Source organism: Alligator mississippiensis, chromosome 1 (assembly GCF_030867095.1).
Source record: "Alligator mississippiensis isolate rAllMis1 chromosome 1, rAllMis1, whole genome shotgun sequence".
NCBI classification, from domain to species: domain Eukaryota; kingdom Metazoa; phylum Chordata; order Crocodylia; family Alligatoridae; genus Alligator; species Alligator mississippiensis.
In genome coordinates this window covers 233,802,897-233,826,449 of record NC_081824.1, presented here as the reverse complement: position 1 = coordinate 233,826,449, position 23,553 = coordinate 233,802,897, and the positions used below count along the sequence as shown (strand labels likewise).

Here is a 23,553-nt window from a genome sequence, read left to right as displayed (position 1 = left end):
AGTGATGGGGGAGTCCACTGCATTCTTGGATAAGTTACTCCACTGGCAGACGATCCTACCTCTTAAGAATCTGACTCTTGTTTCTGGTCTGAATTTACCTAGCTTTAGATTCCAGCTATTGAAATTTCTGATCCCAGGAGAACCAGTGTAACTCTGAAGTCTCTCTGGTTTCCACAGCTAGTGAAGCTCAGACTGCCAGTCTGTTGGCTCCCATTCTTCTGCTCTTGACTGCAACAGATTCTGGTTTAAAGTGAGTTCGTGCCATTTTATTTTTGTGCTCCTCTGTAACAAAGACATAAGAGGCTTTAGATGTTTTTTCATCAATACCAGAGTTGAGCTTATGGCTCTGTGAGCAGTATACCTAGCTAGCATAGGGTTGTGAAGGTTTCTCACTGTTGTACAGAAGCTGATCTGGTACAGATCAGGAAGGAGAATCCATAATGCTGTTACTGGCTCCTGGATGTCCTCCCCAGCCTTCTGCTGTGCTAAGTAGCAGCTTGGCTTTATGGGCCACAGCATTCTCAATGCTGAGCTGCCTGAGCTTCTCCAAGGTCTATTCCTCCCCAAAGATGCTGCTGCTGTTTCTAACTCCAGAATTTCCTCTCATTTCCTGGCCCCTCCTTAGGGACATAGTGATGCTGAGGACGCTCCCCCTGGCATTCCCCTGGTCATCAGGAGGCTGAAGGCTCAGGCCTTCTAGACACATTCATTTTCTTCTGTGCTAATCCCCACATCACTTGGCACCCATCTCCCACGCACAGAATCCACCCCACCCTGCTCCCTTGCACTTGGTACATGCTGTATATTTGCAATGATGCCAGAGGCATAGCCTGGGGCTGCTTTCCATACATGGAGCAGTGCCTACTCGTGCTGTGCCAAGTGAGGCAGTGTGGCCAGCTGTCACTTCACTGGCATCTGCTTTTGTGCCTCCTCACAAAGGTAGTAGTGTCCGGAGTTCCTGCCTCGGTTGCCCCCTCTCAGTTATGCTACTACACCATGCCATTTCTGGCCTCTCAGAGACCCAGCCAATAGCTGGTCTGCCTGTGGTTCAGGCTCTTTAGTCAACTCAGAGCTGTTTTAGATTCTCGGGTGGCTTCACATCTTTCTGGTGCTGAGGGTCTTAAGATGTGAGGGGCTCTCCAAACAGTGCCAGATGAACCCATGAAAAATCTCAGGCAACTTACATTTATAACCAATAAAAGACACAGTGGGGTTTCACCACAATTCATAGGGCTTAATGTGGGCATTAGTGGGTGGGGTTCTCCAGCTGGTGGTCTGTGGACAGTGTTCACAGTGACCTTAAACTCCTTTTAAGTAAAAGTCTGGCCCCATTAAAATTAGTGGGAGTTTTGATTCATTGTAGCCAGGGTTTTACCCTATGAACCTTTATACTGGTATTCTGCAATATCGCCTTCCTTCTGGGCTTAGCAGCTCTCTATATGCTTGCTATTCAAGGCCCTCCTCTTTTTCATGCTTCAAGAAGACTCCAGCATTAACCAGTTTGTTGTCTCTGAGATAAATATCATCCCAACCTCCCTGCCAGCTTTCTCTGTCTCCTCACTGCTTACAGCAAGGCTGTCTCTTTAATGGCCTGATCCCAAACCTTCTGAAGTGAGCAGAACGGCTCCTTTTGACTGGAGCAGGCTTTGGATCAAGCTCAAAGTCTGCTGCTTCACAAAGCTCATGCTACTTGTGTTGCATCTTGATTGCATGTGACTGTATGTTTTTAGCAGTTGTGTCTGTGTGTGGCAAGCATAACCTTGGCTCTTTCTGTGGCCAAGGCCCAAATGAGAAACATGAACCTGAAAGTCAAGTTCTTCAAATAATTGAAATTTGCAGGGGTTGGTACCTAAAATGGAAACAAAATAACAACTGTTTTGGACTGATTACAACCAAAAATAGTTCAATATTCTCCTTAAAACAAAACCTGAAAATAAAGATTGTTGTCAAATATAACAGGGCAGCCTTTTGTGGGTTGGAGCCTGGGACCTGGCTGTTGCTGTGGGAAGTAATTCTTTGCCCCTCCCTTCTCCCTACCCTGAGCTGCTAAGATACCCAATTCCTCTGTAGCAAGGGTAAGTTCAGACACTGCAGAGCAACAGGGTCCTCAGTGGAGGGGAGTGCTGTGAAGGGGATGGGCAGCACAATGCAGGTCTGTGATACGAATCCCCTGTGCCAGATTGGACTCCTGAGGACTGGATCTGGACCATGGGCCACAGGATGCAGACCCTGGAAATAAAACACTGAATTTTGTCTTGCTGTTTCCTCCTATTTTTTACATTTCTTAAAAATAAAGGTCATCTAACATTTGGACTCAAAATGTCATTTTGAACAAAAAATAAAATATTAATATAATAAAATGTTCAAACAAAAATATGTCATCTTTTTGGAACCTCCAGCTCCCCCCCCCGCCTCTCCCGCCAGCCTCCCATTTGTTTTGGCTGAAACTATTCACCTGTTTTGATCCACTTTTGCGACTAATTTTGGTCACGTCCAGACTTTATTTTTTGGTGAATTAACTTTGAAAAACAGACTCAGCTCTCACTTAAATGCACAAAAGGAGATCTTCAAGTGATATCATGAACATAGCAGGGACAGGCCTTTTAATAATATTGTCTATTGAAACTACCTATATTGTGTCCTAACTTCAGAATTCAGCACTGCTTCTGTGAATTGTTCAAAAAAATGTGAATCTAGGATCATTGAAGATCATGGAAAATATGGATCTAACATGAGTTGTATCACTTGTACTTTAGTGCAATTGACAGTTGTGTGGTGGGCTAAATAATGAAATGTAATCCATGCAGTTCTTTGATATGCAATCAGAACAGGTACAATTGATTCATTGTGTACTGCGAAGGGAGTGAAGTACTTGAAATGTATATATCTCACCCAGCTTCATAGTTCATTGCTAATCCTCTGTTCAGACTGAGTGAACCAAGGCTGGTAAATAATTTCAGTCAATTGGGATCTCATTTTATTTTAAGTTTTTGTCATTTCAATGGTTAGGGTCTAATTTTCAGATTAATTGCCTATAGTTGGTGTTGGGGGTGCTCAAAATTAAATCCTAAAAACTGTGAGGTAAGTCCCTTTATCAAAATTGCCAACTCTGTGTTTTCAAAAACCAGCAGACAAAACACCTAAAATAATGAATTTGACTTAAAAATCATAAATGTTGAATATGTTGCATTGTTTTATGCTGTGTGAGCTTTTTGTAGCAAAACCCCTAGTTTTTTCTTTTTTTTTTTTTAATGTATTTATTTTAAAATGCATTCCCTCCCCTTCCCCAGACATTTCTGACTTTTTCTGTCCCTCTCTATTACCTATAGATAAGTATAAGTGAGCTCAGACTTAGGATAAGCTTTAAACATTTTTATTCTGGTAGCAAGTTTTTGGTTTTGGATATCCACCATTTTATATTGTATTATTATTAGGTTTGTATTGATTTTTACTGTTGTATATTGTATTATAATCATATTGATTTTTATTGTTTCATATGGATATTGTATGGTTTAGGCCTGTGTCTGTAAGTGAACCAAAGTAATGTCAAGTTTCCATTTTATATGTCAAGCCTCCACCTTCTGTCCTCTGCCTGGCATCCCATGTTGCAACAATATGATTCATTGTACCCCTCCCATGTTCTCATCGATCCTCCCAGTCTCAGGCTATGGGCTGAGGAGGGAGAGGAGGATCCTCGTGGTCAACCAAAGACTGCAGTGCTGGTATCGTCGGGAAGGCTTTGGGTTTCATGACCACAGCCCGCTCTTTGAGGAGAGAGGCAGCGAGCTGCTGGGAAGAGATGGCCTCCACCTCTCTCCCCTAGGGAGGAGGCTCTTCTCAGCCAGACTGGCTGACCTGCTCCACCGGGCTTTAAACTAAGCCCGCTGGGGGACGGGGGGACTACTGCCACTGCTGGCCTGCTGAGCAATCCTTGCAAAGCCAGCGGGTCAAGGCACTTAAGGGAGCCCACCCCTGCCCCAGCCCTGGTAAAATCTGTGGGCAAGGAAGGAGCCCCCCAGGGGACACTTGCCTACCTGTACACAAATGCCAGGAGCTTGGGGAATAAGCAGGAGGAGCTCATCCTCCTGCTCAATGCAAATAATTATGATGTCATAGGGATAATGGAGACCTGGTGGGACTCCACCCATGACTGGACCACGGGTATAGTTGGCTATACCCTGTACAGGAGGGATCGTGTAGATAAAAGGGGCGGGGGTGTAGCTCTCTATGTTAAGGAAAGCTATGCGTTCCTGCAAGCCGATATTGGCGACCAGGGTGGACGACTGGAGACCCTCTGGGTTAAAATCCGTGGGGAACACGGCACAGGGCACACAATGGTGGGAGTCTACTACAGACCTCCCACCCAAAGTCCTGAGCTTGACCAGGAGTTTGCCCAGGAACTGCCTGAGGCGGCATGCTCCAGGACCATGGTTGTCATGGGTGACTTCAATTACCCAGACATCTCGTGGGAGGATCGCTCAGCAAAACCTGAGTGGTCGCAAAGCTTCCTCTCGTGCGTGGATGACCTTTACCTGACTCAATAAGTCTATGGGCCAATGAGAGGCAAAGCGGTGCTCGACCTGGTACTGGCTAATGGGGATGACCTAGTCGGCGACCTAGTGATCGATGGGAAGCTGGGTGACAGCGACCACGAGCTGATCACCTTCACCATCCGCTGAAAAGCTGGCAAGTCAGTCAGCAACACGCAAGTCCTTGACTTCAGGAAAGTCCACTTTGACAAGCTTAGGAGGCTTGTCAGTGAGGTCCTAAGGGACCATGGCCACGGGGAGAAGGGAGTTCAAGAAGAGTGGTTGCTCCTCAAGGGAGCGATCCTCAATGCACAAACTAAGTCTATTCCATCTCGGAGGACGGGCAGCAAGAGAGCACAGCAGCCCCCCTGGCTCTCCAGGGACCTAGCAGACCTCCTGAGGCTAAAAAGAAAGGCCTACAAAGGATGGAGGATGGGAGTCACCTCCAAGGAGGATTATTGTGCGCTGGTCCAGTCCTGTAGGGAGCAGACCAGGAAAGCCAAGGCTGCAACTGAACTCCAACTAGCTTTGAGCATCAAGGACAATAAAAAGTCCTTTTTCAGATATGTAGGGACCCGGAGGAAAAGCAGGGGCAACATTGGTCCTCTGCTTAACCAGATGGGGCAACTGACAACTGATGCCCAGGAAAAAGCCAACCTATTAAATAGGTACTTTGCATCGGTCTTTCATCAGTCCCATGGGACGCCCATGCCCGCTACGGGACAGGGAAGTCTAGGTGAGGGTGATCCCCTGCCCTCCATCAATGCTGACTTCGTGAAGGAACATCTTGAGAAGCTGGATACCTTCAAGTCAGCTGGCCCTGACAATCTTCACCCCAGGGTACTCAAGGAGCTGGCGAGCATCACAGCCCAGCCTCTAGCGCGGATCTTTGAAAACTCTTGGCGCTCTGGCAAAGACTGGAAGAAGGCCAATGTGGTGCCTATCTTCAAGAAAGGGAGGAAAGTGGATCCGGCTAACTATAGGCCCATTAGCCTGACCTCTATCCCGGGGAAGATCTTAGAAAAGTTTAGCAAAGAGGCCATCCTTAATGGACTGGCCGACGCCAACATCTTAAGGGATAGCCAGCACGGGTTTGTTGCGGGTAGGTCTTGCTTGACCAATCTCATTTCCTTCTACGACCAGGTGACCTATCACCTGGACAAGGGAGAAGAGATTGATGTCATGTATCTTGACTTCAAAAAAGCCTTTGACCTGGTTTCCCATAATCACCTCTTAGAGAAACTGGCCAATTGTCGCCTTGGGTCCTCCACGATCCACTGGCTGGAAAACTGGCTCCGTGGTCGGACCCAGAGGGTAGTAATTGATGGAAGTCACTCATCGTGGTGTCCTGTGACCAGTGGGGTCTCCCAAGGCTCTGCCCTTGGACCCATACTGTTCAACATCTTCATTAATGATGTGGACACTGGAGTCAGAAGCGGACTGGCCAAGTTCGCTGATGACACCAAACTTTGGGGCAAAGCATCCACACCTGAAGACAGGCGGGTGATCCAGGCTGACCTGGACAGGCTCAGAAAGTGGGTGGATGAGAACCTGATTGTGTTCAACACGGATAAATGCAAGGTTCTCCACCTTGGGAAGAAAAACCTGCAGCATCCTGATAGGCTCGGCAGTGCTATGTTGGCTAGCACTATGGAAGAAAGAGACTTGGGGTTCATCATTGACCACAAGATGAACATGAACCTGCAGTGCGATGCTGCGGCTAGTAATGCGACCAAAACGCTGGCTTGCATCCATAGATGCTTCTCAATAAACCCCATGTCATTCAGTGTCATTCTCCCCTTGTACTCGGCCTTAGTGAGGCCACAGCTGGAGTACTGCATCCAGTTTTGGGCTCCAAGTCAAAAAGGATGTGGAGAAGCTTGAGAGAGTCCAGAGAAGAGTCACACACATGATCAGAGGTCAGGGAAGCAGACCTTACGATGACAGGCTAAGAGCCCTGGGGCTCTTTAGCCTGGAAAAGCGCAGGCTCAGGGGTGATCTGATGGCCACCTACAAGTTTATCAGGGGTGACCACCAGTATCTGGCGGAACGTTTGTTCACCAGAGCACCCCAAGGGATGACGACTAGGTCGAATGGTCATAAACTACTGCAAGACCGTTTCAGGCTGGACATAAGGAAGAATTTCTTTACTGTCCGAGCCCCCAAGGTCTGGAACAGCCTGCCTCCGGAGGTGGTTCAAGCGCCTACATTGAACACCTTCAAGAGCAAACTGGATGCTTATCTTGCTGGGATCCTATGACTCCAGCTGACTTCCTGCCCTTTGGGCAGGGGGCTGGACTCGATGATCTTCCGAGGTCCCTTCCAGCCCTAATGTCTATGAAATCTATGAAATTGGTTCCCCGATAAATGTGTGATTGGAAATGACTGAAATACAATGGTAGCACGCCTCTACTGAATGGCTTGTAATGACTGGGCCATCACCTCACATTAATTCACCCAGGAACCACAGACCTTGCGCAGGAACAGAGACAAGACCAGCATTTGAAAGACAAAAGACCCTGCAAAACCAGCAACTCTCACCATTACAGACACCTGAAACTGCACATCCCTGCATGGAGCACACATGCTCAGTACACCAGGGGCTGACCCTTGCCTGGGCATGCCTCCTGTCACTAGGGTCACACAAGGTCTGCCCCTATAAAAAGGGGCGGTGAAGACAGATCCAGTGGGAACGCCATTTCCATCTGGGCCAGCACCATGCCACACCACCTATCCACCCAGAGGCCCTGCTGGCGACCCCCCTCTGGATAACACCTACTGGACAAGGACCCCTTTCAGCCTGGATAGATAGATATTACCTACACACCTCCTCCTACAATTTGGACTCTCTCTCTATCCTCCTGGACTTCAGTGGACTTCAGCCCCTGCACCAAGCCTCTTTAACCCCTGCTGCCATTGTGTGGGTAGGTGGATGAGTGGGTGGGTACAAGGGAACCAATTTGGCATTGTGTCACCATCTCCCCTGTTCAATAAAACCACTGTCATTTGCAACCCCAAGTTGGGTCATGTTTTACTGAATCCCAGTTCCTTCCCTATCTTAAATTCCAGCCTCATTCTCTCTTTCTCTCTCTCAGCTCCAGCCCTCACCCTCTCTGCTAGTTTCCCGATCTCCTCCTAATTCCATCTCCCCTTTTCTGCCACCTCTCAGCCTCTCCTTGCTTTCCTGCTGTCCCTACTGCCTGCTGCTTTTCCTGCGATTTTCTGCTGTCCGTCTCTGTTTTCAGGCTTCCCCCGCACCTTCTGTAATCTCTCCCTCCCGCAGCTTCCCAGCTCCATTTAGCCGTCTTGCAGTTCGCTCCAGCAGCTGAAGCCTTGCTCCAGCTTCCAGCATCTACTACTTCTCTAGCTGCCCTGGAGCCATCCTCTGGCTCCCCACACCCAGAGCCCCTCTTTAATACCCACACTTTCTCTCAGTCCCATTTTTCCCTGTCCCCATCTACCTTTTCAGCTCCCCCGTAGCTCTGGCTCCAGACCCAGTCTCTGTGCCGGCATGCTTCTCTGTTCTGCAGGCTTTGGGCATTGTCTTTTAATCAATTAAGATCAATTAACCTAAAGTTACCCCCGCGCCTCAGTTCTTCAGTCCAGGCCCCTCTAGTCTACCGATTCTAATCTCGGTTCTGGTGACTTTCATTTCCAGTAACTTTAACTCCCTACACTTCTACTTTCTTACCGTAACGTTTCCCCAGGTATCCCAAGTACACCAAAGACATACATACATAGACATCACAACACCCAACTTAGGAAATCACTTGTGTGTATGTGTAGGTGGGTGGTATGCATGTGAATTAGTGAATACACATATATATACATATATAGATATCAGTGTGTGTGTGTGTGTGTGTGTGTGTGTGTGTGTGTGTGGTATATGAATTAGTAATCCACGTATGTGTATTGGATGTGCAGGTGTTGGTAACTGGTAACTGATTCTGTCTAAATGTTGTGTGTGTAGTGTGTATGGGCTTAAACTGGTGATAGGTGTGCATGAACCTAGACGGGTTATTTTGAATCTGTGTGTATCTGAGTTGCTAGTGTGAGTGTGTGTATGTGTATATGACATGGTGTGCATGATATACAGATTAGTGATCTGTGTCTAACTTTTGCGGTGTATAGTGTATGTGCTTGAATTGGTAATAGGTATGCATGTGCCTAGGCTGGTTTGGATGTGTATGTGCCTGAGCTGGTTTTGTGTGTGTGTGTGTGTGTGTGTGTGTGCGCGTGCACCTAACTGATTTGTGTGTATTGTATATGTGCAATTGTGTCACCCCCCCCCTGTCTAACAGCGCAATATTGAGATCCTGAGAGTTGGCCTGACCCCCCAGGACAACACTTTCAGGACACAGTTTCTAGACTTTCCTTGCAATCAAGAGGGCAAAGATTTCGTTCATTCATTTGTTCGTTCGTTTAAGTGAAAGTTACAATCTTCCTGGAATCCAGCACTGGATAGCACAGCAAATGTATGCTTTTACTTGTATATAGTGCTATCTGTTTGACTCTGCACAGATTATAAATATCTAATGTTGCCCTGTGGGGTTAGGCCAACTGTCAGGATCTCAATATCGCGCTGTTAGACAGAAGGGTGTGACACAATTGCACATATACAAACACAGAAATCAATTAGGTGCGCGCGCACACACGCACACACACACACACACTCTCACACACTACTAGCTCGGGCACATGAATACCTATCACCAATTCAAGCACATGCACACTAAAAATTAGCAAAAATAAATTGTCAATACCCGCACACTCAGTACACATACACAGATCACTAATTTGTATATTATGCACACAATGATACATATATATAGATATATATATCTATATCTATATACACACACTCTCACCAGTTCACACACATACAACTCACATACACATACACACACGTAGGTTCCTAACTTGGATGGTACAGTGTATATGTGTGTGCTTGGGGTACATGGGATACTTGGGGGATGGTTAAGGTGAGAGAGAGAGTTAAAGTGTAGGGAGTGAAAGTTGCCAGAACTGGAATTAGAACCTGTGGACTACAGAGAAGCTGGTTGAGGAACTGAGGCTCGGGGTTACTTAAGGTAGATTGGGGCTGGAAACTGAGGTAGACAGCTGAGATATGGGGGTGGGGGGCAGATAAGTGGTGGCAAGGAGGAGACAGCCAGGAAAGAAACTGAGGCATAAACCTGGTTGCTTAGGGGAAAAGGCAGTGGGGATAAGACAGTGGCAAAGAAACAGGGGGTTTGGAGGCAGAGAGGAGCTCAGGACAGGTGTTGGAGGTGGCAGTGAGCCAGAAGCAGGAGAGGGAGAAATGAGACAGAAGTTAGAGGGGTGAGGAGCAGAGATTGGAGCAGGGCTGAACCATAATAAAGCACAACCCAACTCAGGGGTCCAAATAAGTTTTATTACACAGGCAACATGCTACATAGCCCCCTGAAGTTATTGGTTCACACACACACACATGCACACACATACAAGCACTCATAATGGCAGCAGGAGAAAGAGACTCAGTGGAGTCCAGGTGGGGAAGAGAAGCAGAGTCCAAGTCCTTGGTTAAAGAGGGGATAGGGGGTGATAACTACCTATCCAGGCTGGAAAGAGGTCTTTATCCAGTAGGTGTTGTCCATAGCGGGGGTCGCTGGCAGGGCCTCTGGGTGGAAAGGTGGTATGGCATGGTGCTGGTCCAGATGGAAAGGTCGTCCCAAGGAGTCAGGCTTCACTACCCCTTTTTATGTGGCAGACTACCTCTGATCTCCTATGGGGGAGGGGCTGTCCAGGCAATGTCAGTCCTGTCCCAGAGGGCTCCAGGTGTTCATGCTGAGCATGTGCAGCCTTGGCACAATGGTGGGTTGCCTCATCTTTTGTTTCTTGAATGCTGAGGGTGGTTCCAATGGCTGGGTCTTTGGTCCAGGTATTGATTTTGATGGTTCGGTCATTCAGAGGGAGCTATTTTTAGATCTACTGCCATTATCTCTCAAGCACCCTCATTCATCCCCATTCATTCAGGAACCAAGTTACATAGGAGGGGTAGGCGTGAGTCATGGGTTACACAACCGGGCCTGGGGACAGGATGGAGACTTGACAAACAACATGGAAACTTGACATAACTTATGCTAATTTACATATATAGACCTAAATCATATAGTACCAGTAAAACAGTAATATAGAACAGTAAAAATCAATACAAACATAATAATTATACAATATAAAGAAGGAGAAACAACAAAACAAATGCAACTTGCTACCAAAATAAAATGCTGAAGCTTATCCTATGTCTTAGTTCACTTATTTGTAGGAAATAGAGAGGGAGAGACAAAGTCAGAAATGGTTGGGGAAGAGGAAGGAATTCATTTAAAAAAAAAAGAAAAAGAAAAACAGGGTTTTGCTACACTAGTACTGGTTAATATGAACCTGGTTTTCTTGTTAAAACAGGTGAAACTCAGATACTGTGCCTTGGTTTCATGTTGAGGCCAGATTTCATCTGATTTAAATTGGTGCAGCTGTATTAATTCCATGAAGTTATGTAAATATGTATCAGCTCAGGATCTGGTTCTGATGGGGTTTTTTTTGTTCATTTGAAATCCAAAGACCAACCTGGGGAGGCAAGTTGACTCTATGGTGTCTGGGTGAATGCAAATGAATAAAAAGTTTGCATAAAATTCTGCAAAGCAAAACCTGTCTATGAGCTTTTCTTTGCTTTACATAATGATATGGGTTTCAATCCAGTGGCTGCTGAAATCAGTGGGAGCTTCTCCACTGACTCCTATGATCTATCAGGATGGGATGAATGGTGCTCTTATTGAAATCCATGGGAGTGGAGCTAAACCAGTGCTGACTGTTTTTAAAAACACCATCCATGCTGTCATACAATGCTATCTGCATGTTATCCTTTCTAGGGTAGCATATGACCTGAGGTGGCTGATCAGGCTCTGGGTGCCTCCCAGAATCTGGTCTGATCAGTGTTTATGTGCAGTATGTATGAGAACTGCACAGTTCATTTAACATTGAGTTTTGTTATTCTTTAAAGCTTATTCAGAAGAAACAGATTCATTCTCTCTAAATTATTGAAACAAACTCATTCTGACTTGTTTGATCTCTGCTTCATTTGTTTGGCATTCAAGATTTACTATGAATCAGTTCCTCCAGGGAATATTTGCCTTGGTCTAACAAAAAAAAAGCCCTACTCATTAAAAAAACTAGCATCCTTGTTGAATTCTTTCTATCATCCGTCTCCTTGATTTAAAATTTTTTTTTACTTTCTTTATGTCTGCAGATACACACACTCCCTCACTCCCTCTCCAGTGATTTAAAGTGCAATAATTCATACCAGGCTCAAAAGTCTGTATGCTCCAGACTTCCTTTTCATCACTATCTTTGTCGTTATCAAATGAGCTGCTGCTGTGCACAATGAAGCCTCTCAGCATTTGTAATGGCAATTCAGACTTATAGTCATCCTGTTTGTTTCTGACAGGGAAAATCTATCCAAAATGGCTTAAGAGCAAATGCAGCTATTCGTTTACATTGACTATCATCAGTCAGTTATGCACACTCCATGTAAACGATAGCCTTAACCAGACAATGAAAGCATAGAGGAGGCAAATAGAAGCTCTTCACAGCTGAGTCCAGAATCTCCATCAGGCATGCGTGGGTTATTGCTGGAAAAGCATACGCTGCAGTTGCTTTGAGTTGTACCTGATGTGCAGATAATTAAAGGCACTTAATTAGTGAACTGCATCCTTCAGCTTTCATGAGGAACCAATAAATCACTTCCAAAATAGGAACTCATTCTAGCTCCTAGACAGAATCTATAGTGTGACTTACAGACATCTGAAGGTTTGTGGTGCACTTTTCAAACATACAATTGTGCTCAATGACAGGGCCTTTATTATGCAGGTTAGTTCACATGGGCATTTATCCATGCCTTATTTGGGGTCAGATTTTCAAGAGAAATATTCATTAAGGAGCTGTTATACTGCAAAGACGTTTTTATCAGGATCTCAGGTTCTTTTTCTTCTAGACTAAAAAATAAATCTCCATGTGAATTTTTCCTTCTTGCCCCAGATTTTAGCTCTTTGTTCTGTTGTCTGTCAAACCTTGAATATCCCAGGGACGTAGCTACTAAAGATTCTACTTGCACACAAATATGTTACACAGCACGGGCCAGGACCTAATCTCACCTACCATATTTACTTACATTCCCCATGCATTTTGCCCCCTGAAAAATCTACCCTCCAAAATTGGGGTTTGTGTCTTAAGCAAGGAAAGCTGGTTTCTCTCTGCTGGAACAGAAGCAGGGTGGAAGAGGGCAGCCAGACACTGTGATTCATGCCTGTCAGTATGGCTTTCACTTTTCTGTAGGGTAGCAAATGGTTGGGGTGGAATGAAGCATTAACCCTCTGACAGCTGCTGGTGAGGCTCTAGCTTTTGCCTAAAGAACTGAGCTGGCTGAGGGCAAGTGAGGTGCTGTATGCAGTCTGTAGAATCCTAATGAGGCTTGTGGTGTGCAAACAGCCCTTTATTATTTATAGGAACTTTATATAAAGGACTATTTACAATAAAGATGGCTGGGGGGTGAGAATGGGTCAGGGGAAGGGGCTGGGATCAAGTCAGTAGGGGGTCAATGGAGGGCTGCTGTCAGGGTAGCCCTCTCCTACCAACCTCATCCCAGGACAGAAATGTGGGGGCTTGTAGAGGGAAGCCCTAACTCCCATGCCCCTATGCCTCCACCTTCCATCTCCATGCTCCGGCCATTGCACCCCCCATCCTGGCACTGGTAGGGCACAGCTTGCTCCCAGGCAATACCACACCCTTGGAAGCAGAGTTCGAAAGGGTGGAAAGTTCATTCACAGAGCAGGAGTGGTAGGGGCTAGGAGCGGTACATCCTGTGATGCTAGAGGACTGCAAATTGCTTTGTGGAACAGACTGAAGTTACCCTAACCAGGCTAGATAGCATGGCCCAGAGTAAACCTTTTTCTGAAGTGGTGGAACTTTGAGATGCTCAGAGGGCACTTATCACAGTTATTGAGCCTTAACGCATGGATGCTGACCTTTAAGTGTCCTTGGTAAGGTCTAAGTGTAACCGCAAGCATACATCCATTTTTGTATCACTCTGTCATTTTAGCCTTAAGACTAAGTCACAAAAAAGCTATGAGAAGCTGGGGGATCATGTGTAGCAGGACCAACCCCCTGGTGGAAATGTGATTCCTGTTGCCACTTTGGCTCCTTGGAGTACCCTACCTGTTCCTCACATGCCATGCCTTGATGGAATTATTAAGGTGTTAAGTGAAGCTGCCCCAGGGTAAGCCCTATTGCACTTGAGCCCTCTGGTACCTCTTGTACCAGCTGGACCCCAGTCCTGCCACTTGGGCACTGAGTTGTGGCCCTCCTGGCCTCATCAGTATTTCAGAGCACCAGTTGCCTTATGGACTATTTGTGGTCTCCTAACCCCTATAGCCATGTTCATGCTTTACAGTTGTTATTCCATGTCCATTTGGAGGGGTTCCCCTGGACCCAGTGCAGGTTTTGACATTGACCCTTTGTCCTCTTCGCATTGAACTTCATGCCTTGAACCTTTGCCGAGGCCTCAGCCTTCCTGGCCCTTTTCATAGATTCATAGATTCATAGATGTTAGGGTCGGAAGGGACCTCAATAGATCATCAAGTCCGACCCCCTGCATAAGCAGGAAAGAGTGCTGGGTCTATATGACCCCAGCTAGATACTCGTCTAACCTCCTCTTGAAGACCCCCAGGGTAGGGGAGAGCACCACCTCCCTTGGGAGCCCGTTCCAGACCTTGGCCACTCAAACTGTGAAGAAGTTCTTCCTAATGTCCAGTCTAAATCTGCTCTCTGCTAGCTTGTGGCCATTATTTCTTGTAACCCCCGGGGGCGCCTTGGTGAATAAATCCTCACCAATTCCCTTCTGTGCCCCCGTGATGAACTTATAGGCAGCCACAAGGTCGCCTCTCAACCTTCTCTTGCGGAGGCTGAAAAGGTCCAGTTTCTCTAGTCTCTCCTCGTAGGGCTTGGTCTGCAGGCCCTTGACCATACGAGTTGCCCTTCGCTGTACCCTCTCCAGGTTATCCGCATCCTTCTTGAAGTGTGGCGCCCAGAATTGCACGCAGTACTCCAACTGCGGTCTGACCAACGCCCTATAGAGGGGAAGTATCACCTCCCTGGACCTATTTGTCATGCATCTGCTGATGCACGATAAAGTGCCATTGGCTTTTCTGATGGCTTCGTCACACTGCCGGCTCATGTTCATCTTGGAGTCCACTAGGACTCCAAGATCCCTTTCCACCTCTGTGCCACCCAGCAGGTCATTCCCTAGGCTGTAGGTGTGCTGGACATTTTTCCTCCCTAGGTGCAGCACTTTGAATTTCTCCTTGTTGAACTGCATCCTGTTGTTTTCTGCCCACTTGTCCAGCCTATCCAGGTCTGCCTGCAGCTGTTCCCTGCCCTCCGGCGTGTCCACTTCTCCCCATAGCTTTGTGTCATCTGCAAACTTGGACAGAGTACATTTCACTCCCACGTCCAAGTCGCTGATGAAGACATTAAAGAGTATCGGTCCAAGGACCGAACCCTGCGGGACCCCAATGCCCACACCCTTCCAGGTCGAGACCGACCCATCTACCACGACTCTTTGGGTGCGACCCTCTAGCCAATTCGCCACCCACCGGACTGTGCAGTCATCCACATCACAGCCTCTTAATTTGTTCACCAGTATGGGGTGGGATACCGTATCGAAGGCCTTCCTGAAGTCCAGGTATACGACATCCACCCCTCCTCCTGTGTCCAGGCGTTTCGTAACCTGGTCATAGAAAGAGACTAGGTTGGTCAGGCACGATCTGCCCGCCACAAACCCATGCTGGTTTCCCCTCAGCATAATTTGTCTTGCCGGGCTCTCACAAATGTGAGCCTTGATAATTTTTTCAAATACTTTACCAAGGATGGAGGTGAGACTGACCGGCCTATAGTTGCCCGGGTCCTCCTTCCTCCCCTTTTTGAAAATGGGGACCACGTTAGCCCTTTTCCAGTCCTCCGGGACTTGGCCTGTGCGCCACGAGCATTCGAATATTCCCACCAGTGGCTCTGCAATGACGTCGGCCAGTGCCTTCAGCACCCTCGGATGGAGCCCATCCGGGCCTGCCGACTTAAAGGCATCCAGTTCTTCCAAGTGACTCTGCACCACCTCAGGATCTACGCATGGAAGTCTGGCGCCTTGCTGCTGCCTCTCTACAACCCCAGTGAGAGACTTGTCGTGCCCCTCGCTTAGGAACACTGAGACAAAGAACTCGTTGAGGAGTTCAGCCTTGTCCCCTCTATCTGTCACCAATTGCTTCTGCCCATTTAGCAGGGGTCCTATTCCTCCCTGGGCCTTCCTTTTACTCCCTATGTATCTAAAAAACAATTTCTTGTTGTCCTTTACTTGGGTTGCCATCCTCAGCTCCATGGTAGCTTTGGCCCGCCTAACTGCCTCCCAACAAGCACGAGCAGAGGAGGTATATTCATCTTTAGTGATCTCACCCTGTTTCCACTTTTTATGTGCTCCCCTTTTGGCCCTTAGGCTGCCCTGGATTTCTGTGGTCAGCCATGGAAGCCTCCTGGCCCCTTTCCCTCTTTTGCCTCGCTCGGGGATCGTCTTGCTTTGTGCCCAAAGGATCGTTTCCTTTAGGCACAGCCACCCTTCTTGGGCACCCATCCCATCAAAACTCCTACTCTGCAGTGCTTCCTTGACTAATCGCCTGAGTGCAATGAGATCAGCTTTCCTAAAGTCTAGCACTTTCACCCTACTAGTTACCTTACCCACTCGCCGTCTTATGTTGAATTCTATCATAAGGTGATCACTGTCTCCCAGATAGCTACCGATTTGGAGGTCCCCTATCATGTCATCTCCCGTTGCCAATACCAGATCCAGTATGGCATTCCCCCTAGTGGGACCATACACCTCCTGTGTCAGGTGGAGGTCCTGTACACAAGTTAGAAACCTGCGTGAGCGATGGGACCTTGCTGTCTGCGTCTCCCAGCAGATGTCCGGGTAGTTTAGGTCCCCCATGACTACCGCCTCTTTAGCTTTTATGGTCTCCGAGAGTTGCCTCAGGAGCCCCGCATCTATTTCTTCCCCTTGGTGTGGGGGTCTGTAACAGACCCCTACCACCAAATCCCTTTCTCCTTGCCCCCCATGTAGCCTAACCCACAATCCTTCTACTTCCTCAGCCTCGGATTCTGTCTTGATGAGGGTTGATGTATATTGCTCACTGACATAAAGTGCAACCCCCCCCCCCCCTTTCTTCCCCGACCTGTCCTTTCTGTACAATCTATAGCCCTCAATATGTACCGCCCAGTCATGGGATGAATCCCACCAGGTCTCTGTTAGCCCCACTAAGTCATAGGTGTTTAGTGCAAGCAGGAGCGCTAGTTCATCCTGCTTGTTCCCCATGCTCCTAGCATTAGTATATAGGCACTTGAGCCCTGCGACTGGCGCCTTTGCTGCCCCCCTGCTCCCAGTCCCCTGGGGCCCATTGTTTCTTACCTTCTTGTTCCTTACCTGTTCTGTTGTGCTGGCTTCCCCATGGCTTTCAGGTTCCCAATGTTCTCCTTCTTCAGGCTGGGCTGTCCTTGTGGGTGCCACATGGTTTGGTGGTCCACAGCTTCCCCTGCCCTCGTACTCCCCTCCCCCCGACGAGCCTAGTTTAAAGCCCGCCGGAGGAGATCCGCCAACCTAGAAGAAAACACACGCTTACCTTTGGGGGACAGGTGAAGCCCATCCCAGCTGAGCATGTCCCTCGTCGTGATGTGCGGGTCATGGTCCAGGAAGCCGAAGCCTGCCTCGAGACACCACTGCCGAAGGGGCGGAGCTTCCTTTTATAGGAAGGGGCGGAGCTTCAGGGCACATAAGCCCCATGTAGCTTTCCTGTCTGCACCCCTCTGCCCAGGGCCACTGCCCCAGACCTTGGCTCCTGGGCACCAGCCCTGTCTTGCACTTGCGTCCTCTGGGCCCCTGGCACTGTCTTGTGCTCTCATACTCTTGTCCAGCCTTCAGCCCTCTGGGTCCCCGACCCCAGGCTGGGCTGTCACAGAGCACCCCACTAGGTCCCCCACCATGGCCTCCAACTTTTCCTGTAGCCACAACCCAGCCCTCCAGTTTCCAGCTTAAACACAATGCAAACACAAACACAAGCAAGCTGCTTTACAAATAAAAAATCTTCCTGCTCTGGGTCAATGTCTCCCACAGGCCATGCCTCCCTTGGAGCCCTCTTATCCCAGCTCCCTTGGGTGGCTTGGATGCCTGCCTTCTGTCTCAAACAGCTCTTCTTTTCCAGGAGCTCCTCTCCCTACAGCATGCAGGGGCAGACTGCCTGCTTGGACTCAGGCACTGGGCTTATGTGCCCTGAAGCCCCACCCCTTCCTATCATGTGGCTCCCTAGCCACACAATAGGGATTTCTACTTAGGCTTGACAGCCAGCCTGCCCTCTGCTGCTGCAGCAGCCAGCTGCCCTTTCCATCTAAAGTGACTGGGACCTTAGCCCCTGCTACACATCTATTATATCACATATCAACAGTTTTTCTGGGACTCCAGCAAGACAGAATAGGATTGCACTTAGATTTGCAAATCCACATAGGCACCCAATAGGTGAAACAGGTTTTTAACCTAGTAGGTGCAGTTGGTTGAAAATTAGCTTAAAATAATTTGTAATTTTTCCTTTTTTTTCACTTCCAAAATTATATTTTTAAATTTTTTTGCAAACCTTTAATAATATTGACATTTGAAAATTTTGACCAGGCCTATACTTGATTAAAAAAAAGTGTGCAGGAAGAAATACAAAATAGTAGTGCTACAAATTTCAATGAAAGTTTTTATCAGAATTTTGACATTTGAAAAAATGTTTACAACTTTAATAAAAATTATATATGAGTAAGGATTTTTTAACATGGTATAATTTACTAGACCAACTGTATGCTTGTTAGAGAGCTTTTGGGCACAAGGAACCCTTGTGTCAACAGGGAATCTATATCAAAACTCACCATTTACAATACCATGCTACCACAAAAATGTGTAGGTACTTCTGTAAGATTCCTACCCTAGATTCCTGCCTTAGAAGGACTCAGTCTGTCAAGAATGTCAATTCTGGTTTTGGTGGAAATTACTTTTGTTAAAAAGTAGGATTCCCTATCAACACAACTGTTTTGAAGGAAAAAATAGTTTTCAGACTAGGAAAATAAAAAAATAAATGGAATCTCCCTAAACCATTTTTTAAAGCAATTGAACTTTTTTGTTTTAAAACAAAATCTGCTTTTTGTCAACAAAAGTTCAAAAAAATTAATTTGATATTTTTAATTTTGTTGCAAGTTTTCACAGGGCGGTGGGAAAATAATTTTCCAACTAGATTTTATATGTGTTTTTATATATATTATGTGTATATATACACACACACAAACTTTATATGCATGTGTGTTTTCATTTGAAATGCATGCATTTTTGTGTGTACATTTAAAATGTGAGTATCATGTATAATAAACTATATGTGTGTGTATAATAGTGTGTGTGCGTATGCATATTACACACATATATATTAATGTGTGTGCAGTACAGCTGATATATGTTCATACATGTGCATATAGGTATATGCAATGAAGTTTTGGCCCAGTGTAACATTAGGGAGACCTATAAAAGTAGGTAGAAATTTCATAGATGCTCAAAAAGAGGAACCAAGGTCCAGTTAAGCCTAGCAGGTCACCAGACCAGTACCTTACACCAGTTTCCCTAGCCAATGAACCTCAAGAGAGTGATACAGTCAGCATACCTCAGTATCTTTGAGTACCTCGCCTGAATGAGCAGGCACCCATCTATTCATGTGGTGACTGGGAACAGCCTTTGGCGCAAGTCCAGTACAGGGCTTGAACTGTCCCTGGAGCTGTAGTGAAGCACTTTATTTGCTCTGTAGGAGATTAATTCTTGTGCTAAAGTGGAGCCCCTTAGTTTAACACCCTCCCCCACCCCATTAAACTGCTGTACACGCTCAGTTCACAGTTTCCAGGCAGTCATCCCTTGCACCCTCACAACACTTTCTTAAGACTTCCTGAGAGGATTTTGATCAAAGTCTGCAAACAAAATGTCTTTTGGACAAAGAACAGGCATCAGAAAACTAAGTCCTAAAAGTTCCCTCTTCACGAAAATTAGTCTCAGGAGAAATCTAGGCACTCCCAGAAACTTCTTGTTGCTTTGGGACAAAGAGGCCACATCTACATGAGAACTGTTAATGGGCATTAGCCTAAGTTAATGCACATTATGGGAATGCATCTACACATGTGCGTTCTTAATGCACATTAACTTAGGTTAATTGTGACTAAATTTGATAACTGAAAATGCAAGTGTCACATTTAATTGCTATTAGTTAATGCACAGTAACACACATGTAGATGCGACCCAGAACTAAATTTAGTGCTGGGTCTGCCCAGTCACTAGGGAGCTGCCCTGAGCTCAGCCCCAGGGCTCCTGTCTGGCTGCCTCTCCTCCCCCAGAGTTGGGCTGCTCTCTGGCTGCCCCTAGCTGCAGGCTATAAAAGCCAGTGGCTATTTTGTGCCCTGAGGCGCACATACCAGGAGCCTGGACAAGACTGTTGTTCTGTGTAGGAGCCCAGCAGGCCCCGTGTGCCCCCCTGGACAGGACATAGGTGGCCTCTGTCTGACCTGTCCCCTCCAGAGTTGTTGCTTGGCCACAAGGGAGTGTTGGAAAGCACTGCAGCTTGCTGCACCCTTTGCCTAGACCTAAGATCCCCCCAGGGCTGCTGCCTGGCTGTCTCTGGCAGCGGGGCCAGCACCTACTCCCTGCTGCTGCTGACCCCCAGCTGCCTTCTGTGCTTGTAGGTCCTGTGGTTAAGTGCCTCTGCCATGCAGCTTCCCATCCTTGGATGTGCTCCTGAGCTGGGTGCTGCTGCCAGCCATCCAGGGCTGGCATTGCAGGGACAACTGTATGGGGGCCTGAAGAGAGAATGTTACAGAATGTCATTATTGTCTTCCCCACTGAGCCCTGGCCCCACCAATGTGTGCATGCACATGCCAATCACCAGGGCCCCCAACTGGACCTGGGAGGAGGTGTAAGACCTCATGGTACTCTAGGGCCTTGCTGATGCGCAGAGGTAGTTTGTGTGGGGCAGGCACTTGAATGCCCACATTTATAAGGCCCTGTTGGGCGGCATACATGCATGAGGGCACTCCTGGTAAGCACAGCAGTGCCACCTAAAGGTCAAGGTCTTGTGGGCACAATGGATGGCTATAACCAGCTTCAGTTGTTGGTCTGGTCATGCCCAAAAGCCTTTATGCAAGAGCTGACCCTCATTTTGGCACTCTGGGAGCCAGACTGCACCCCTGTGAGTGCCACCAGCAAGGGTGGCCTGCCTGAGCCCCTGCCCTGCCCTGATGCCTTGGGTGACATGTTACCAGAGGAGGGGACCTTAGGCCTTCAGTACCCCCTCCCAACCTACTCCTCAGCTGTTGCACTCATTGGCAGCTCAGGGAGCCCTATCCAGCAACTGTTTCACCCTTGGCACAGCCTGGGACCCTGGCATGAGGAGCAGCTGGCTATGCCACTGCTGCCCACTAGCAGTACCAGCCTCTCTCCATGAGAGGGAGTAGGGGGGTGGTAGAGGTGGTCCCTGGCCAGGCGCTGGCCTGCTGTACACTACAGGCCATGAACACTGGGCACAACTGGTCACCCTCGCTAATGGGGAGGCGTGCACTGAGCCACCAGCTTCACCATCCCCAGACATGTGGTAAGTCCCACACTGGGGAAGGGCTCTCTCAGTTCCCACCCCTGCCCCTGCCCCTGTCCCCTGCCTGGGCTTCCCACACCCCCCTTGCCCTGGGTTCCCGAGCTCAGCACATAGACAGGTGAGACACAGTTCAAAACTTTATTGAGCTGCCTGTGTCCCTGCAGCTGAGCAGGCATAGGCCTCTCACACATCAAGGAAGGTGTTAATGCTGGCAGTGATGTCCTTCTCAACTGCAGGGATGTGTAGCACTGCCAGCTGGGGGCAGGGATGTATAGCAATGCCACAGGTCCCCCTCCAGGTGGTAGCAGAGGTTGCAGGGCAGCCTGGGATTGCCTCCCATGCTGTTGTAGCTCAGAGTCCCAAACTAGGAGCCACAGATATGCCCAGGGCACCAGGAGGATCATCATCAGCAAGGCCTAGTAGCACAGGCACCCCTCTGCCTGCACAAACAGGTCATCGTGCACCACCTGGGGCACACGCAGCAGGGGCATGCTTGGGAAGCAGTGATGGCATGGGGGGCTGGCCCTGGAGCACTTTCCTGGAGAGGCCCCCAGTGGGGCAGGCAGGGGCATGGCTAGCCCATTGCTTCAGTTATCTGAAGCCCCACACACCCTGAGCCCAGGCACTGTGGGCTGGGTGGCAGTGGGCAGAGTGGCTGGCCTGCAAGGAGAGAGGGTGGAGGGAGTGAGGTCTGGAGCTGTAGCAGCAGGTGCTGCCAGCAGCCTGGCCTATCCCACCCTGGGAAGGGGTTGGGAGAGGCAGGGTGCCTGTGGCCAGCACTCAGCAGACTGCCAGCCTCAGGGGAGCAAATGGGGACAGGGGGCTCAGGCAGCAGCTGCCTGGGCCCAGGCTTGCCCTGCCAGCTTACCATGGTCCCTGGACAGTCATGCACAGCTGATCCCAGAACTGAGGCCAGGCAGTGCATGGTCCCTGGTGTAGAGCATCTTATCTCTGAAATGTTAAAACTCTCACAAAAAACTTCTGTCTCTTGCCCCTGCAGGGACAACATTTGGATGTGGCAGAGAGGCCACCAGCCCCAGCAGGGATGTGGGCTCCAGGTCATTGCCACCTGCCACTGGAGTCTCCTGCATGTGCTGGCTGTGCCAGCGGCACACCAGGGACTGGACCTCCAGCTCCAGGCTGGGTGTAGCGGGACCACTGGGACTGCATGGAGGCCCTGGATTGGGAACACCTGGAGCAGCTCTGACAGCCATGGACACCCTTCTGCCCTTGGCAGCCATGTACATGTCCCCCACTGCCTGGCTCCTGCCCATGTCCCTACAGGGCTTCTTTGTCCTGACTGCCGCCCAGCAGCAAACACTCGTGTGACCCTGGGAGGAGCTCCTCAGGCACCTCCTGCCTGTCAGACCTCCTGGCCCAGCCCCCAGCCTGGACCTGCCACTACCTGCCTGGGCCCAGATGCACTGCTTTTCCTTGCACCATGCAGGCGAAGACCTGGCCGTACATGAGGTCACCACCTGCTGTGGTTGCTGCAGCCCCCTGACCCACATGGGAACATCCAGGGGCTTGGGTGCTGGACACCTGCCCTGGGGCTCTGCCTCCTAGGCCCTGCCATGGCCCCGCTTTCAGGGCTTGAACACCAAAATTATTGTAAATAGTTTTCAATGTGTATATAGTTTCACACTTATATATAGTTTCCCACCTGTATATAGTTTTCCACTTGTAAGCAGGTTTTTTATTGTTGGTGAGTGGGGAGGGTGGTGGAGAGGCACTGCTGGTTGAGGGGGAGGAGGGAGGAATGGGGGTGGGTGTTGTGAGGGAAATAAAGTTCTTTTTGTTTCACCCATGTATGTGTCCTGAGAGTGGTGCTGGGGGTGGGCCAGGGGTAGGGGGTGTGTGGGTGGCCTGGCAGGCGGGCTGGAACAGGAAGTGCAGGAGGAGGGGGTTGGCCAGGGCCTCTTGCATGTGGTGCCTTGGTCCCTGCTAGCAGGTGCATGGCTCTCCTGGGGCCTGGGCTGGGGGTACCTGCTGGGGCCAGCACCAAGGCCAGCTGGAGTGAGGGGCACTGGTTGTCGCTGGCAGGGGCCAAGCTGGAGCAGTGGGCCACTTGGCTTCACTGGTAGGGGCAGGTACACGGGCAGCCCTGGTGCAGGGAGGCAAGGTGGGTAAGGAGGGAGCTGCCATGTGCTACCCCCGTGTTGCACACCTGGCTTCTGGGCAGGGAAGGGGCTGGCCAGGGATCAGAGTTTGCAAGATGGCTGCCAGTGCTGGCAGCTGGCTGTGGC

General features: G+C 48.7%; 1 long non-coding RNA gene across 1 annotated transcript in view; it reads left to right on the top strand.

Annotated features, from left to right (window-relative positions):
• The window catches only part of LOC109281298 (uncharacterized), a 51,452-nt gene extending 28,418 nt beyond the window's left edge, over nt 1-23,034 (top strand). Inside the window, exon 4 of the long non-coding RNA XR_009461678.1 lies at nt 22,308-23,034. This is a non-coding gene — a long non-coding RNA (uncharacterized LOC109281298). The remainder of the gene's footprint in view (nt 1-22,307) is intronic.
• Nucleotides 23,035-23,553: the final 519 nt, after the last annotated feature.